The 7234-nt window shown below is 48.1% G+C and overlaps 1 non-coding gene across 1 annotated transcript; it reads left to right on the plus strand.

Moving 5' to 3' along the window:
* Positions 1–2779: 2779 nt before the first annotated feature.
* On the plus strand, positions 2780–2851 carry TRNAS-GGA (transfer RNA serine (anticodon GGA)). The gene has a single exon. It is a non-coding gene; the product is annotated as a tRNA-Ser (tRNA).
* Positions 2852–7234: the final 4383 nt, after the last annotated feature.

Consider the following 7234-nt stretch of genomic DNA (forward strand, 5'->3'; position numbering starts at 1 on the left):
TACAGGAAAAATAAATCCCAAGCAACATTAGCTTGCTTTGCTGTGGAAATATACTGGACCTTACATAGATGTTCCCTTTTTTCCCCCAAGAGTCTTTTTCTTAGCCCAAATGTCTGGAGCGGCCATGCTACTAAGACTTTCAGTAAGGTTGGGAAATACCTGGAGATTTTGGGGGCGGAGCCTGAGGAGGGCGGGGTTTGGAGAGGGGAGGGACTTCAGTGCCATAGAGTCCAATCGCCAAAGTGGCCATTTTCTCCAGGGGAACTGATCTCTGTTACCGGGACCTCAGTTGTGATAGCTAGGGTTGCCACCCTTCAGATACTAGCCGGAAATCTCCTGCTATTACAACCAATCTCCAGCCGACAAGAGATCAGTTCACCTGGAGAAAATGGCCGCTTTGGCAAGTGGACTCTATGGCATTGAAGTCCCCCCCTCCCGAAACCCCACCCTCCTCAGGCTCCACCCCCAAAACCTCCCGCCGGGGGCCAAGAGGGACCTGGCAACCCTAGTGATAGCAGGAGATCTCCAGCCGCCAACTGGAAGTTTGATTACTAATCCGGAGAAACGTTTCCATCTATTGGGGCCAGTTTTTTTGGCACTCTTTGAAAAATTGAACTTTTGAAAAAATTGCATGAACTTACCATCATACTTACCTTCGTTGGATATCCAATTGGAACTGTTACGTTGATGTATCATGAATGTTTATTGCTTTTGTATATACGAAGTAGTTTGTTTGTTAGTGTGTTAATGATATATATATAAATTGTGTCCTGTGATTTTGCACCCTATGGTTGTGGTTATATTCTCTGAGCCATATACTGGTCATTTCCTGACAGTTACTGTACAGTATTAGTGGTTGCTTTTGTTTGCTTTACTAACTGGAAGTTGGCAACCCTATTTCCTCCATAGAGGGGCAATGATTTTATTTATGTTTGCTTGCTTGCTTGCTTTCTCCTGCTAGTCAAGTAGTGTGTGTGAGTGGCTCAGAGCAGCCAGTGGTGCTGAAATCAAGCAGGCCTGGCTGATTGTATCAGAAAACTGAACTCATGCAACAATAGCTGTGCTTTGGGCCAAAGGAATGATAGTAACATAGAACAAACTACTGTTAGCCATTGGGCCTTTGGAGATGCTGTAGTTTTCTGGGATGGACCAAGGGTGTGTGTGGCTTTGCTGTTGCTAACCTGTTCATTGCCATTGTCCAAGCAAGCGCTTCTGTTTTGGAAGGCGCATCTTTTCCAGCAATCCGACTGTTGGGAAATTGCTCCCTCGTGAATATTTTTACTGGACAGTGCCTGTGATACCATTGCAAGGTCACACTCACCTGAGTTGAAGGTAGGGTTGCCAACCTCCAGGTGGTGGCTGGAGATCTCCTGCTATTACAACTGATCTCCAGCCGATAGAGATCTGTTCACCTGGAGAAAATGGCCGCTTTGGCCATTAGACTCTATGGCATTGAAGTCCCTCCCCTCCCCAAACCCTGCCCTCCTCAGGCTCCGCCCCAAAAACCCACCGGTGGCGAAGAGGGACCCGGCAACCCTAGTTGAAGGGCAGATTTAGTAAAGTTCCATTTCCCAATAGGATCTGCCCTTGTGGGTCTGGCAGTATAGGTGCAATAAGTCACTTGTTTTTCCATCATCCGTTATTTGAGATTGATAGACAGAGACAGGTTGAGTCATTTGATAACGGAAAGAAGGCATTCACCCTTCCTGAAATTTTGTAAATAACAAGAAAATCGGAGATGGTAAAGATTGCAAAATTTATATATACATGTTGGCTGCCTATTTTAAAAGGGGAATATATTAAATATTTTGGCCTATTTAAAAGGATAAAGGGAATATATTAAAATTTTTGGCCATTGTGCTCTGGTGTGTTCCTGCAAGACCTATTGGTCGTTCGAGCAGAATCATTAAAGTAATGGTAAAGTAACAGCAAGGTCACATGATATTAGGCTCTGTCCTGAACACGAAGAATAAAGAGCTGAAAATGGTAATGATACTTATGATTAGTATACCGAGAGTCCCAAAAACCTAACCTGGGGAAAATATTGGAAAATGGCAGATTTCTCTCTGTTTACCGAACAGCGCCCATTTCTCTGAAAGTAACCCACCTCTGAAATATGAAAAACACGTAGGCATTGACGGTGGTTCTACTTATTTGCAGAGGCAACAGTTCATGGTACAGTGGAGAAGGACAGCTGAATAAACATTGATCAAATCATTAATCATCATGGAGTCCAGAATGTGCCTGCTTTATGGGGATGGCACAGCAGTCGTTGTTAAAAGAGGACTAGAAACACGAGGCTGAAGTTGGTTCCCACTTCTCCGTTCCTTATTTGCATTTCCTAGTTCCTTATTCGTGAATCCAACCACAAATATTGAGGATAATTTAAAAGCTCTGAACCCCAAAATAAAGTTTAGACCACCACAAATCATACACCCACAGATTCAGGGGACTCTGCCTTCCAAGGAGGCACAAGTGGTCGGTTAGCTCAGTTGGTTAGTGTGGTGCTAATAATGCCAAGGTTGAGGGTTTGATTCCCATATGGGCTATTTAACTTTTGGGGAGGAGCTATGGCTCAGTGGTAGAGCATCTGCTTGGCATGCAGAAGGTCCCAGGTTCAATCCCCGGCATCTCCAGTTAAAGGGGCTAGGCAAGTAGGTGATGTGAAAGACCTCTACCTGAGACCCTGGAGAGCCGCTGCCAGTCTGAGAAGACAATACTGACTTTGATGGACCCAGGGTCTGATTCAGTATAAGGCAGCTTCATGTGTGTTTGGGGTGGGGTTGTGGCTCAGTGGCAGAGCATCTGCTTGGAATGCAGAAGGTCCCGGGTTCAATCCCCAGCATCTCCAGTAAAAGGGAGAGCTGTTGCTGGTCTGAGTACACAGTACTGACTTTGATGGACCAAGGGTCTGATTCATAGGGTTGCCAACCTCAATTAAAGATTGATTGACAATACTGACTTTGATGGACCAAGGGTCAGATCCAGTATAAGGCAGCTTCATGTGTTCACGTGTTCACATGCTGTTTCCTGGTCCAAAGTCCATTTCTTGTGCCAGCTGCTCCAAAGTGGGCAGGACAAATGCACATGCTGTTAGGAAACTCGAGTCAGTCCAGAACAGATGGCATTTTGAAACAACTAGAAGGGATAGGAAGTCCCAAAGTCCATGTCAGGTGCCACACAGAATACACCTGACGTGTGACAAAACCATCAGATCGAATGCCAAAGCATCAGGGGAAAGAACTGAGAGATTTTAAGAAGCAGTACGACTTTTGCTGGGGTGGTGATGGTAGTGACAGATGCAGACTCTCACAGGCTGCCAGTGATTGATGCACCCTTAATGTGGTAGATGCTGTTCATTCTGTGGCTGAGAAGTGGGCTGATGGGTGGGGATGCCCTTTCCGAATGCTGATGGGCCACAGAATAGACTTGGCTGCAGCTGAAGGGAGCTACGACCAGCCTTTCAATGTGCCCTTCAGTCACATTGAGAGCCAGCGTGGCGTAGTGGTTAAGAGCGGTGGATTCTAATCTGAAGATTTCCCCACTCCTACATAGGAAGCCTGCTGGGTGACCTTGGTCAGTCCCACCGACCTCACAAGGTGTCTGTTGTGGAAAGAGAAAGGGAAGGTGATTGTAAGCTGCTTTGAGACACCTGGCTTAAAGGTAGAGAAAAGGTATAAAAACCAACTCTTCTTCATCCTTCACCCGCTTCGTCTTCATCTGTCTTATCCCATATCAAGGGTCCCCCAACAAGGAAGAAGAAGAGTTGGTTTTTATATGCTGACTTTCTCTACCGCTTAAGGAAGAATGAAAGTGGCTCATAATCACCTTCCCCTCCCCACAATAGACACCCTGGGAGGTAGGTGGGGCTGAGAGAGCTCTAAGAGCTGTGTCTAGCCCAAGGTCACCCAGCTGGCTTCATGTGTAGGAGTGGGGAAACCAACCCGGTTCACCAGATTAGCATCCGCCGCTCATGTGGAGGAGGGGGGAATCAAACCTGGTTCTCCAGATTAGAGTCCACAGCTCCAAATCACTGCTCTTAACCACTACACCATGCTGGTTCTAAAGTGAAGTGAGTCCCCCAAGCTACAGGAGCACTTTGAAAATCACCAGGAACGCCAGCACACAGAATGCAAACTGATGATCATTATTTAAGAATCGGACCCATTACAGTCCCAATTAGGGTTGCCAGGTCCCTCGTTGCCACCGGCGGGAGGTTTTTGGGGCAGAGCCTGAGGAGGGCAGGGTGTGGGGCCCAGGGGAGGGACTTTAATGCCATAGAGTCCAATTGCCAAAGTGGCCATTTTCTCCAGTGGAACTGATCTCTATCAGATGGAGATCAGTTGTAATAGCAGGAGATCTCCAGGTTGGCAACCCTAGTCCCCATACTGTGTGCAAGTGACATCGTTTTGCCAAGTGGGAAGAAGCGCCTCCCCGCACCACCACCACAATCACGTGGGTTGTGTGCCCTGAAGGATTTCACCTACTGACACCTTCCACGGGTGCAGCGGGGCCCGTTATGGCTTTCAGTGGACTGGAGGAGGTATGGGAAAGAGCGTATTCTCCAGACAGTGTGGTGCGTACGGTAAGTGACCACATTTACGCCGGAGTGCTACCTGCCCACTTCATTCTCCAGCTCGCTCTTGTAATGCTGCTGTTCAAAACCTCTCCCTTGAGTGCTAACAACTCCAATCTGGTTCAAGAGCTGAAGAGTTCCTACGACGCGCCGCTTCACACTGAAGTAATCCAAGCTGACGTTCAAACCCACAAGTGCTCGTCAGCTACTTTCTGCTTGACCAGAAACCGGAAGAAGCTGCATCGAGAAGGGCAGCAAAGTTTACCAGCAAGGTGACGTCATGCGCGTGTGTGTTTGTTATGGCAGAGCACTAGGGAGGCCGGGCTCTGGCTTGCAGTGCGCTCAGCCGGCTGCGTAAATCGTTCTGTCAGAGCACGTGGTATCGGCAGCAAAGGAACTCCTCAGAAACAGCAGCGCTCGCTTCAGGGTTCAGTCGGCCTGCACGGCAGGGACGTTCCGCAATCCGGAGGTCATATGATTTCCAGTCTGGCTTTTGAATAGGCAGTAGGGTTGCCAACCTCCAGATACTGAGTCCCTTCCACACGGCCTTGGTGGTATTTGCACTGCGGGGCAATTTATGAACCTCTTCAGGTCGAGAGAAAGAGCTTCTGAAGGCTGACGAAGCCTAGAGCGAAACGTGATCCCAGGATCTAGACCGCACGTTCCTTCTGCCTACATCCTTGGTGTTCCTGTAACTCTTGTCGGCCCAGGTCCTTCTGTCAGGAGGGTTACCTTTGGCTTGCCTGGGTCCTCCCGACGGGAGTTTGACATCCCACCCATCTTGGGATCATTACAGTTGTGCACTACTGGCTACTGGCCTCTTGGCGCATGCTTGTTGCTGCGTCTCACAGTGGGATTGTTTTTGCCTGTTTTTGCCTGGAATCGACCGGCTGGATGGCGCATGTCCGTTGGCGCTATGTTCTCGGCTCTTGTCCCGACTCTTCTGATTATGCGCTGCGTTTCTGCAGCTCCCTGACTTTGGTGCAAGACTGTATATCTTTTCATTTTTACAGGGCTCCTTGGACTGTATTCGTTTCACTTGCCTTCATGCTTTACCATTTGGAATAAGAGTGTCTTAATAGATATTTTGTATATACAACTTGCCTCGTGTTTGTTTGTTTTTTTTGTATTTAGATCTGCTTGTGCTTTTTGTGTATTTAGATTTGTTAGTATTGTTCTTGGGCCTTTGTGCTGTTTATTTTGTTGGAGTTTTCATTTCAGCATAGGGTATTTTTTTTATTGAACCTCCAGGTACTAGCTGGAGATCTCCAGCTGACAGAAATCAGTTCCCCTGGAGAAAATGGCCACTTTGGCCATTGGACTCTATGGAATTGAAGTCCCCCCCTCTCCAAACCCCGCCCTCCTCAGGCTCCCCCCAAAAAAATCGCCGCCGGTTGTGAAGAGGGACCTTGCAACCCTAACAGGTACCAATGCGAAATATTGACGAGAACTGGGGAAAATGTGATCATTTGCTAACTTTGTTCCCTGCCTGCTTTGGGGGAAGTTATTGATGCTGCGGAGGAATTCAGTGGAGTTGAATATTAAAGATGGAAGCCGCAAGAGGGGATTTGAGTGTCCTGCCGCTCCAGGGACAACTCTGACACTATGAAGATTCTGCCTTGCTGCTGCTTCGCCACCCATGGCAAAGGCCCTCTCGATAGGGCTGCCAACCTCCAGGTGGTGGCTGGAGATCTCCCGCTATTACAACTGATCTCCAGACGATAGAGATCAGTTCACCTGGAGAAAATGGCCTCTTTGGCAAATGGATTCTATGGCACTGAAGTCCCTCCCCAAACCCTGTCCTCCTCAGGCTCCACCCCAAAAATTCACAGGTGTTTCCCAACCTGGAGCTGGCAATCCTGCCTCCCAACTCGTTCTGTTCATGTGTAGCTCTGCCAGCGTACCCGGTGACACTGGACACTGTGATTGGGGTTGCCAGGTCCAGGTTGGGAAATACCTGGAGCTTTGGGGGTGGAGCCTGGGGAGGGCGGGGTTTGGGGAGGGGAGAAGCCTCAGCATAAAACGACGACATAGAGCCCACCCTCCAAAGCAGCCACTTTCTCCAGGGGAACTGATCTCTATTGTCTGGAGATCAGCTCTAATAGCGGGAGGTCTCCAGGCCCCACCTGGAGTTTGGCAACCTTAACTGCGACAGTGCTCTCCCTTCCTCTGTATACATTCAGAAGTGGGGACCTGCTCTAAAGCTAGAGATAGAAGCAAAGTTATTGGCTGATACTGATCCAAATGTATCCCTCGCCGTGGCTAAAAATGTTATCTGTGGCTTTTAATAAGCGGTGGTTTGGAGCGGCGGACTCTAATCTGGTGAACCGGGTTGGTTTCCCCACTCCTCCACATGAAACCTGCTGCTGACCTTGGGCTAGTCACAGCTCTCTTAGAGCTCTCTCAGCCCTATCTACCTCACAGGGTGTCTGTGGTGGGGAGGGGAAGGGAAGGTGATCCTAAGCCGGTTTGATTCTTCCTTAAATGGTAGAGAAAGTCGGCATATAAAAACCAACTCTTCTTCTTCTCCTAATTGTATATTCCGGATTTTGTATTTCTGTATGTTTGATTATATTTGTATTACCGAGTTTATTGAATTTGTTTTGCTGATGACCTGTTGGTCCGCGAGCATAAAGAACAGAAATAAAGGAAAGGTGC

This window comes from Euleptes europaea, chromosome 17 (assembly GCF_029931775.1).
Source record: "Euleptes europaea isolate rEulEur1 chromosome 17, rEulEur1.hap1, whole genome shotgun sequence".
In the NCBI taxonomy this organism is placed as follows: Eukaryota; Metazoa; Chordata; class Lepidosauria; order Squamata; family Sphaerodactylidae; genus Euleptes; species Euleptes europaea.